The sequence below is a fragment of the Dipodomys ordii genome, unplaced genomic scaffold (genome assembly GCF_000151885.1).
Source record: "Dipodomys ordii isolate 6190 unplaced genomic scaffold, Dord_2.0 Scaffold137, whole genome shotgun sequence".
NCBI classification, from domain to species: Eukaryota; Metazoa; Chordata; class Mammalia; order Rodentia; family Heteromyidae; genus Dipodomys; species Dipodomys ordii.
The window spans coordinates 1671090-1682446 of record NW_012267353.1 but is presented as its reverse complement, the minus strand read 5'-3'; the positions used below and the strand labels follow the sequence as shown (position 1 = coordinate 1682446).

Genomic DNA, 11357 nt, shown 5'->3' with positions numbered 1-11357 from the left:
GGGGAGGGGAGGGGAGGGGAGAGGAGGGGAGAGGAGAGGAGAGGAGAGAAGAGGAGAGAAGAGAAGAGTAGAGGAGGGGAGGGGAGGGGAGAGGGAAAAGGGGGACCAAGAAAAAAGGGAGAAGGTAAAGGGGAGGGGAATGAAGAGGGGGAGGGGAAGGGGAAAGGAGAGGAAGAAAGAAGGGAGAAGCTGAAGGGGAAAAGAGGGAAAGGAGGGAGGAAGGGAAGGGAAGAGAGAAAGGAAAGAAGAGAGAAAGAGAGATTAAGAAGCTATGCAGAAGACTGAGCTCCAGAAACACTGCAGCAGGCAAAGACCTCAGAAAAGAGAGTTTTTCTGGATATGTAGACGAAGCTGTGTCCCTTGCTTTCCTTGAACCTGCATACAAGTCTTCAGCCACTGTTGTCCTCTAGCGAGTACTTAGACACAGGAAAAGGAAAATCCTGGATCAGTGTTTGGAGCAGGCAAGACAGGCAGGGTCACTTTCCTCTGGGATATGTAAATCTTAGAAATTGCACTTCGGAGGGTTGTGTTTGGATCTTAAAATCCTGAGACAGGAGGATTTGGCAACATGTAGATTTCACACATTTTAAATGGTGAAATAATTTTAAAGTGGCAGCGGGATTGCAAAGGAAGGAAATGGCTTTGGCCTCCAGCATAGAGCCGTTCAAATGAATCTGGATGCCTGCTTCATCTCCCACCCCATCCATAACTCCTGCAGGCTCCGCTGACTCTAACACCACCTTCTTAGGGGTTCACACAAAGGCTGTCTTCCTCCAAGGTTTTCTGACTCTCCCAGGCAGATTTAAGCACTTGTCTAAGATACCTCTTAGATGGCCACACTAATTATCATAGAGACTCAGCTCATGGATCCAGCACAGTCTAAGGAGGCCTCTCTTCCTAGTTCATAGCTGGAATTTTGTCCTAGCCTAGTAGAAAGGACAAACTGGCTCTCTTGGCTTTTCCTCCCTCTCTCTCTTTCTTTGTCTCTCTGTCTCTGTGTCTCTGCCAGTCTCTCTGTCTCTGTCTGGTCTCTCTGTGTGTGTCTCTGTCTCTCTGTGTCTCTCTGTGTCTCTCTGTCTCTGTGTGTATGTGTCTGCCAGGGCCCCGTCTCCCGTGTGTATGTGTGTGTGTGTGTGTGTGTGTGTGTGTGTCCTCATACTGGATTTTAAATTCCCCTAGGTTTTTGCTCCAGGTTGGCACTCTACCACTTGAGCCACACCTTCACTTCCCACTTTGTTTTTATGGTTAATTGAAGATCAAAGTCTCACAGACTTTCTTGTTCCAGCTGGCTTCAAACCACAATCCTCAGATCTCAACCTCTTAAGTAGCTAGTAGGATTATAGGTGTGAGTTACCAGCACCCAGCTAGGGATCTCTTTTGAAAGAATGAGAATCCATTTGTAAGGGGCCTTGCACTTAGGACCTAATCACCTCCCTCCCCTCAGCCTCCTAATTGTATCATATTAGAATATTGGAGGATCAAGTTTCAACATGAGCATTTGGGACAGCACATACATTCAGAGCTAAGTAGCACTCTGTAATGGCTAGACCTCAAATGTCCCCCTCAAAAGCTTATTTACTGAAGTGTTCTCCTCAGTGCAGCTGCCCAAGTGTGGAAAGCTTGGGCCAATGTAAAGATTCCCTCCCTTACCTTGATTTTTCTCAGGCATTTTGTTGACACACTGTCCTATGTGGTCAGGTATTTAGCCTCAGAGACTGAGCCCTGAGAATCACTGTTCAAAGCCAGCCTGGGCAGAAAAGTCTTGAGACTCCTATCTCCAGTTAACAAGTAAGAAACTGGAAGTGGAGCTATGGCTCAAGTGATGCAATGGCAGTCTCAGTGAAAAAGCCAAGTCAGAGTACGAGGCCCTGAGACCAAGCCCTAGTTCTGGCACAAAAGTTGCACTGTACTCATAAATTGACATGTTGAATTAAAATAATTTATACAAATACTAAGGATATTTTTAAGCAAAATAAATTAAATGAAAGGAAATTCATGTCAGAGAAAGAGCATGAATATCCAACTCTCAGAGTACTATGGACCTAAAATGGGAAAACTGAGTCTAAAAATGGAGTCACTAGAGCCTAGAACCTTCCCTCATCCAATTACTTCAGGGTACCAATGTCTCCCACCTTCAGGAGGAGTTCTTCATACATGAAGAAATGGCATGGCAACTAAGCCAATGCTACAACAACAGGGGAGGGGAGGGTGGATGGATAGAGGAAGAAAGAAGGTAAGGGAAAAGGAAAGAAGAGAGAAGGAAAAGAAAAGAGTGGAGAAGAAACTATCATCTAAGGAATAGAAGAATAATTTTTTGAGTACTTCTTGTTACAAAAGAATTTAAGAAAAGCCTGAGGCATGGTTCAGGTGGTAGTCTCAGCCAGTGAACAAAAGCACTGGATACTGAGTACGAGTCCTGATCTCAGACAAGAAAGAGAGTGGAGGGAGAGGAAGAAAGGAAGGAACGAAGGGAGGGAGGGAGGGAGAGGAAAGAAGGAAAGAAATGAAAGAAGGAAGGAAGGAAGGAAAGAAAGAAAGAAAGAAGCTGGGCGCTGGTGGCTCACGCCTGTAATCCTAGCTACTCAGGAGGCTGAGATCTGCGGATGGCGGTTCAAAGCCAGCCCGGGCAGGAGAGACTGTGAGACTCCTATCTCCAATAAGCCACCAGAAAACCGGAAGTGGCGCTGTGGCTCAAGTGGTAGAGCGCTCGCCTTGAGCTGAAGAGCTGAGAGACAGCGCCCAGGCCCAGAGTTCAAGCCCCACGACCGACAAAAAAAAAAAAGAAAGAAAGAAAAAAGAAAGAAAGGAGGGAGGGAGGGAACAAGGAAAGATAGAGAGAGGGAGGGAGGAAGGAAGAAAGAAAGAGAAAAAAGAAAGAGGGAGGGAGGGAGGAAGGAAGGAAGGAGAGCAAGAGAGAGAAAGATATGAATTTAATGTAAACTCTACTCCTGAGTCAAAATGAATATAAAATGGAGTAGAAAATCTGGAAAGATCATAGAAACAAAACTGGAATGAAAACACGATCATTACAGAAATAATGAGGACTGGTGAGATGAAGGAGCAAAAAACTAAAACCAAAATACTAACAACAAAAAAAGGTAAAATAGAATACAGTATTCAGTTTGTCATAGCAAAGTTAAGGAAAACTATAATGAAAACAACTGAAAGAATTCTACAGGAACAAAGGGAAAATAATTTTTTTCTTTATAAAAAAATATGTGGAATAAGATAGTAAAACTTGAAATAGAAGAAAAAAGATTGTGTGTGAGTGTGTGTGTGTGTGTGTGTGTGTGTGTGTGTGTGTGTGTGTGTGTGTGTATTAGTCCTAGGGCTTCAATTCAGGGCCCTGGCAGTGTCCCTGAGCTTTTTGTACTCAAGGCTAACACTCTTACCACTTGAGCCACAGTTACACTTGCGGTTTTTGGTGGTTAGTTGGAGTTAAGAGTCTCATAGACTTTCCTGGCCACCATGATCCTCAGATCTCAGCCTCCTGATAGGTGGGATTGATTATATACACATAAAACAAAGTCCCACCTCTTAAAGGTCATATCAGCTCTTAACAGGGCCACTAGCTAGTAACAAAGCAGCCGAGACTTGGAAAAATTTAAGATCCAAACAACAGCAGCTGCAAACTAATATACATAATCCATATGATGACACAATCTCAAGAATTTCCAGTGAGTCCTCTGTATCTGTAGAGCATGCATCCTGGGATTCCACAACAAACTATAGGTTCTATGCTGAGTAGTTACCAGAGTTGCATAATTTTTTTAAGGTAAGGAGTAGGTTTATTCATTGTTCTGACTGGCACCAGGCCATCTTGGCCCTCCACGCAGTGGGGAAAGGCCTGGGAAAGAGAGCTGGGAAAGAGTGAGCTAGGAAAGAGAAGAGAGCTAGGAAAGAGAAGGAAAGAGCTGAGAAAGAGCTAGAAAAGAGCAGAGAGAGAGCTAGAAAAGAGAAGGGAGCTGGGAAAGAGAAGAGAAGGAAAGAGCTGAGAAAGAGCTAGAAAAGAAGTTGCAAAATTCTTAATTGCCATTGTTCCTTTTTTTTTGTCATTTGTGGGACTTGAACTCTGGGCCTGGGCACTGTTCCTCAGCTCTTCAACTCAACGCTAGCACTCTACCACTTGAGCCACAACACCACTTCCAACCTTTTCTATTTATGCAGTGCTGAAGAATCGAACCCAGGGCCTCATACATGCAAGTCAAGCATTCTACCACTGAGCTACCTTCCCAGCCCTGTTCCTTAAACAAAACAGTATACTATTCAGAGTACATTTGTACTATATTTGGTATTGTGGGGGAAAAAACAACTAGTAATAATTTAGAAGATGTGAGGAGGTACTATGGAACTATTGTACCATTTTTCATGAAGGAGTTAAAGGTCATAGTTTTTGGTATCCTCATAGGTCCTGAAACAAAGCTCCCATGGATACCAAGAAAACTGTGTATTGAATTCCATCAAGGAGAAAGAAGTTAGGAGGTGTCTAGAGAGACATAATACTGTTTATTTTGTATGTGTGCTAGTACTGGGCCTGGGCACTGTCCCTTAGCTTTTTTGCTCAAAGCTGGCCCTTTAGCACCTGAGCCACAGCTCCATTTCCAGCTGTTTTAGTTAGATATAAGAATCTCATAGTCTTCTTTCCTGTCTGGGCTGGCTTCAAATCATGATCCTCAGATCTCAGCCTCCTGAGTAGCTAGGATTGCAGGCATGAGCCACTAATGCCTGATGGGAAATGATGGAAATGAAGCTGTGCTCAGACGTCTCAAAAACACTGCCCAAAGACCACCAACAACAGGGTGCAATCAGAGAATGCCTCCACACGAGAACCACCTCCAGTCCAGAGGCACACAGCCAAGTAAGATCTCCAACATGAATATAATGAAAAGACAGAAGAATGGAGCGGCCCAAACATCATGGAGGGATGGGAAGAGTGAGTCTTTGACACAAAGTAAAATGAAGCAACAAATCCACAGAGAAGCTGTGGTTTTAAAATGACACACCTGTCAGGAATTTTTTTTACTAGAGAGCTATGTCATGAATGAAGTTAAGAGGAAACTCAAGGAATTAAAACACCCATTGGCAAAAAGTCACTAAATATGTAGCTCAGTAATTGTGTGCTTGTCATAGGTTCGATTCCCTTCACCCAGGAGTGGACAGAGGGGGCTAGGCACTAAAATACAGCTGAATTCCAAAAATATAGAGTGGAGAAGGCTTGATAAAAAAAAAAAAAAAAAGAATTCAAGGTGGACATCAGTTCATGTATTTAAGCAGCCAAGACCAAAAAAGAGATCAGGTAATTTGGCTAGGGGAGAGGATATAAACATGTAGCAAGGCACCAGTGGCTCAGGCTGGCAATCTTAGCTACTGAAGAGACTGAGATCCAGAAGGTCACAGTTCAAAGCCAGTCTATAACACTCCCTCTCCAATTATCCAGCAAAAAGCTGGGCTGGAGGCATGATTCAAGTGGTAGAGCACTTGAGTTAAGTGTTGAGTAAGTTCTGAGGCTCTGAGTTCAAATGCCAGTACTGGCAAATACATGCATACATATATATATATATAATGTATATATTATATGTGTGTCTACATATGTGTATATATGTATGTGTTTACATATATGTATGCATGCACATGTGTTTCTATACACATGAATACATTCAGCCTTGACAATTTAAATATAATTACCTGAGTAATAAGAATTTAGAGGAAGGAGAAATGGAATGGAAGAATGCATAGTCCCTCATTTGTCACAGTAGGAAGTCAACTGCCCCATCCAGAATTGAAAACTGGAATCTACAAAAGCAAATGAGATCCCAGTCTTTCTATCATCCTTATTCCCTTCATCTCCAAGAATTTGAGGAGCCGTGCTCGTGAGAGCCAGAAATTCAGTCTAAGTTTCAGCATTTCCCCCTTCTCCTTTCTGCTCGTTTTCTTCTGTTCAATTCAAGTGAAACTGAATTTAAAGTATTTCTAAATATAGTTTTCATGTTAGAGAAGTGCCTTAATTTATATAAAATTATTTTCCCCCTCCTATGAACATATCTACAAAGATGTGAAGAGGAAAATGTCTTTAGTTTTGGAAATGTGCACCTCACATACTGAAGGTTACTTCAGCTCAAGGGCTGGCAAACTGCAGCCTATGGACCATATAAAGTTTTATTGAAACATAGTTGTGCCTGTTTAGTTTAAATGCTGTTCATCACTGCTTTCATGCTGCAGAGTTCAGGTGCTGTGACACAGAGCATCTATCTGGTTTGCAGAGGCTAAAATAGTAGTGTGTACCTTTCCAGCAAAAGCTTGCTGACCACTGTGTGTAGATGGGGAGATTTAGGATACAAACTGTTTAGTATTTTGGGGTTTTTTTTTTGTTTTTTTGACGATCATGGGGCTTGAACTCTGGGTCCACAGTGCCACTTCCAGTTTTCTGTTGGTTGTATTGGAGATAAGAGTCTCATAGGGCTGGGAATGTGGCTTAGTAGTAAAGTGCTCGCCTAGCACGCAAGAAGCCCTGGGTTCGATTCCTCAGTACCACACACACAGAAAAAGCCGGAAGTGGTGCTGTGGCTCAAGTGGTAGAGTGCTATCCTTAAGCCAAAGAAGCTCAGGGACAGTGCCCAGGTCCTGAGTTTAAGCCTCAAGACTGACACAAACACACACACACACACACACACACACACACACACACACACATGAATCTCATGGACTTTCCTGCTGAGACTGGCTTTGAACCACAATCCTCAGATCCAGCCCCCTAAGTAGCTAAGATTACAGGCATGAGCCACTGGTGCCTGGCTAGATTTTTCTTTTACTTTCTTGTTACTTATATTTGCATAACATTTCTAGTGAGCATTATAATTTTTTTGGCTCTACCAGCGTTTGAATTCAGAGCCTCAAACTCACATTGCCTGCACACGGCTGGTGCTTTACTACTTGAGTCATTCCTGCAGCACTGATTTTTGCTGGGTTACTTGAACATGGGACATATCAGGCTTTTCAACCTGGGCTGGCTTTGAACTGTGATCCTCTGAACCTCAGGCTCCTTAGTAACTAGGATTACAGGAGCTCCCTACACCCCACTGAGGAGTAGAATGTTTAATAGTGTAATATAGCCATTTCTGTATTTAGAAACGCTTGTCTTCCACTGTATAAAATAGTAGCTTGTTAGAGACAGGAAAGCTCACCTGGAATCCAGTTCTCTTAGAGGGCATTCTGCCCTCTGAGAAGCTACTGTCTCTGTGGAGAGACGCAAAGAGCTGGTGGTGCTTCTGGCAATCTTTTATCTGAAGAAGCTCATGGTGCCATTATCTTTGGCAAACAATTTGAGAATTCTGTCCAAATAAAAAAATAATGGGTAAGGGAAGGCAGGAGAAGAGGGGAAAAAACACAAGAATACTGTTTCTATTTAGCATCTGCCAAAATTACAACCTTCAGCAAATATCACATAACTCATGTAAAAAAAAATCCTCATTTACTGAAACTGAAGTGAATGTGTCCCAAGTATCCAAAGAAAAAAATCTAATGAATCCTGCTTGTGTTGAAAATCTATTTCTCAGTTGCATGCTAATTTTTCTGGGCCCAAATAAAGACTCCTGTGTGTGTGTGTGTGTGTGTGTGTGTGTGTGTGTGTGTGTGTGTGTGTGTGTGTTCTCTCTGTGTGTCTCTGTCTCTGTCTCTGTCTGTCTGTCTCTCTCTCTCTCTCTCTCTCTCTGGTTTAAGTAATAAAATGCTTCAGTACAAAGAAGGATGGCTAGAATGTGTGAAATCTCCTCGGATCTATAGGCAAGAGACCCTATGATAAAGAAGTCAGTCTCAGTCAGGTGCTGGTGGCTCAAGCCTGTAATCCTAACTTCTTAGAAGGCTGGTTCATAGCCAGCCGGGGCAGGAAAGTCCCCGAGACTCCTATCTCCAATTAACCACCAGAAAACTAGAACTGGAGCTATGGCTCAAAGTGGTAGACAGATAGACTTGAGAAACAGAGCTCAGGGACAGCACCTAGGCCCTGAGTTCAACACCCACAACAGACAAAAAAATTTTTAAAAAATAGAAATCAGTCACATGGGCCTACCATGCTGAGCCTCTGCCCCCCAACTCTAGACCCTCATTATTAAGCCTTCTGGTTATATGAGCGGCCTCAGGGAGCCCAGTATGGGATGAACTCCTGCCTCTCCTCTGCGCTTCTCTTCACCCCACATCAATTATTCATTAATTACAGACATTCCAAGGGCACAGAAGCCTAATGCTCCAGAACAAGCTATTTCGCCATCAGAAAAAAAAAAAAAAGAGGAAGATTAAGACCCGGGAATTAAAGATTTTTCATGGTTCAAATGTTTTCTGCCTTAAAATAATTAATAATGTTGATTTTTTCCCCTTCACTGAATCAATGTGCTTTTTCCAAGAACAGTAAATCTTCCCAAATCCAATAGTGATCAGAAGAACAAAGATTTCCAGCCAAACCCTTCTTCTTCTTTTTTGATTAGAAAGCAATGATAATTTTTACAGAAAGGAAACAAAAATACATAATGAGGTCTGCTTTTCCTAAAAATGCTAACCGATCCACTTGCTATGTTGAAAAACAGAACAATTTGGCTACACCCTTCATCTGGCTTCTTACACAATCAGAAGGCTTGAAAATCAGTTTTCTGTTTTATTTTACAGTTCTGGGACTTGAAATCAGGATCTTGCATTCTCACTTAACCTTTTCTGCTCAAGGCTGGAGCTCTACCTCTTGAGCAATACTGCCACTTCTGGCTTTTTGGATAGTTAATTGGAAATAACAGTCTCATAGGCTTTTCTACCTGGGCTGGTAGAATCCTCAGATCTCAGCCTCTTAAGTAGCTAAGATTGCAGATATAAGCCACCAGCACCCATCAAACACACACCAGTCTTAAAAATCGATTTAAAAAGGTACTTGTGAGTCAGGCCTGACACTGGTGGCTCATGCCTATAATCCTCATTATTCAGGGACTGAGATCAGTGAATTGCAGTTCAACCCTGGGCAGAAAACTCTGAAAGACTCTATCTCCAAAATAATCAGTAAAAACCTGGTTTGAGTGGTAGAGTACCACTCACTTGCACCACAAACCAAGTAAGACTAGAAACCATGAGTTCAAGTCCTGGAACTGGCTGACACACATACAATAAAAGGTATGTGCTCGTCAGATTTTCTGTTCCTGAGACAAGCAATTAGGATTTATTCTGGCTCACTTTCAGAAGCTTTAGTCAAGGTTGGCTGGCCCGTGGCTTTGGATACAAGGCTAAGTAGAACATCATGGTATTGGTAGGGAGTGCCAGAAACTGCTCACCTCATGGCAGCCAGGAAGTGGAGAGGGAAAGGCAAAGGCAATCTATCACCACTAAGGATATGACCTTCATGACTGCTTCCAACTAGCCCCATCTCTGAAAGTGTCTATCTCTAAACAAAAGTCATCACCAACCAGTTTAACATCAATCCTGGGCTAGGAAGGGGAGCAGGTCACGCCAGCAGCTCTTCATCCCACTATGCAGTTGTCATATGAGCTCCCCAGCCTCTGTTTGTAAATCAACAAGCAAAGCCACAGGACCTCCGATGTCTCTTTTAGCTCTGGCAAGTCAGCATGTATCTGCTCCCATGATGCAATTGGATTAATGAGATGAGCCACTTCGAGAATCAAAGCGACGTATCCTGGGGAAGAGCAAAGTCATTTTGGAAGCCCTCATCCGTTCATCAGAGACCGTTTCTGCCCCTAAGTGCTCCACAGTCCCCTCTAAAAGCTGGTGCGTGGTGTAGGATAGTGCATGCCAAGACAGAGGGGAAACCCAGGAGCAAGAGAGGCGAAGTAGACTCCGTGAGGCCGTGGCCTCTCCCAGCTGCCTCCTCATCTGCAGAATGGCTGGAGGCTGGAGGCTGATGGTGTGTATATGGGGGGGGGGGGAGAGGGGGTGGACAGCCAGGCCCCGGGTTTGCTTGCGCCTGGGCTGCCACTCTGGCCCTGTCCCCACACAGTCCTCAACCCAGCGGCCTGCCAAGCTGGAGTGCTGCTGCTTTTCTGCCCTGGCTGCAGGAACGGGCTGATAGTGGAGGAGGAACAGCTTCGCCTGCAACACTTGTCCCTGCGTGCGCACTATTACCTGCAGGGTAACACCAGGAAGTTTCCAAAGCTGAAAGAAGTAGATGGTGTCCTCCAAGGAGCAGCTGCTTAGGAGGACGCTGACTCCTCCGCAAAGCCGTGTCCCAAACGCCAACATCCCCGTGCTTACTTCATGCAGCTTCAGACCCGCTCTGCAGGCAAGCCAATGATCGCCTTCTACAAGTGCTGAACGCTCAGTGTGGACACCGCTGGAGGGATTAAGGCAGCGTGGTCCAGCTGCATCCGTATCTCCTGGCCTTGTTCCCATCTTCAAGAAAGTTTAGCGGGAAGCTAAACCTTCTAAACTAGGAGGCCAGTGAGCCGGGAAACATGGTCCTTCCGCCAGTCAGTAAAGGAAGGCATTAATGTCCAGAGAGGTTGATGTGTGCGCGCATCTGTGCATGTGTGCGAGCCGGTGTGCCAGAACTGGGGCTTGAACTCAGGGCCTCAGTGCTGTCCCTTAGCTTTTTTTTCTCTGAATGAGCATTCTACCACTTGAGCCGCAGTTCCACTTCTGACTTTTTGGTAGTGAATTGGAGACTACGGGCTGGCTTCAAACAGAGATCCTCATATCTCAGTCTCCTGAGTAGCTTGGATTACAGGTGTAATCCACCAGCACCAGCTGGGATTTTTTTATTTGGGGAGAGGAGACCTACAAGGAAGTGAACCTAAAGTCCTGTGTATTCTAATCAGTTGACATTTCCTATCACCCAACACTCTGATGTCTGTACAACTTAGTACATTAGAAAATTAAAGTTAATTTAACCATTAGTTGTAAAGTTATATAATCAAAATTTATTCTTTCGTTGTGTTTCCCCCATTTGTCATAGGGCTTGAACTCTGGGCCTGGGTGCTGTCTTTCAGCTGTTCAGCTCAAGGCTAGCACAATCCCACTTGAGTCATAGCGCCACTTCCAATGTAATCAAAATTTATTTTGTGAACTTTTCTCCTAGGGCTGATCTCAAATCACAAACCTCCCAACCTTAGCCTCCATGAGTCACTGGTACCTGGCTATTCTCAGTTTTGGTTAGGACACAGTGAGAAAAACAGGGAGAATCCCTAAGGAATGGAATAAAAATATCTCACTGAAAAAATTCAGTTGGGATTGGGAGAAGAGCTTCACTAGCCATACAATAGACAAGGGTCTCATAGCTAAAATATACTTGGAACTCAAAAAATTAACTCCCCCAACAACAAATCCTCAAAGAAACAACTGCCCAATAAATAAGAGGGCTAAAGACTTTCAGAGAA

At 43.9% G+C, this 11357-nt stretch overlaps 1 pseudogene; it reads left to right on the top strand.

Annotated features, from left to right (window-relative positions):
• The window catches only part of LOC105996828, a 25016-nt pseudogene extending 14688 nt beyond the window's left edge, over positions 1 to 10328 (top strand).
• Positions 10329 to 11357: the final 1029 nt, after the last annotated feature.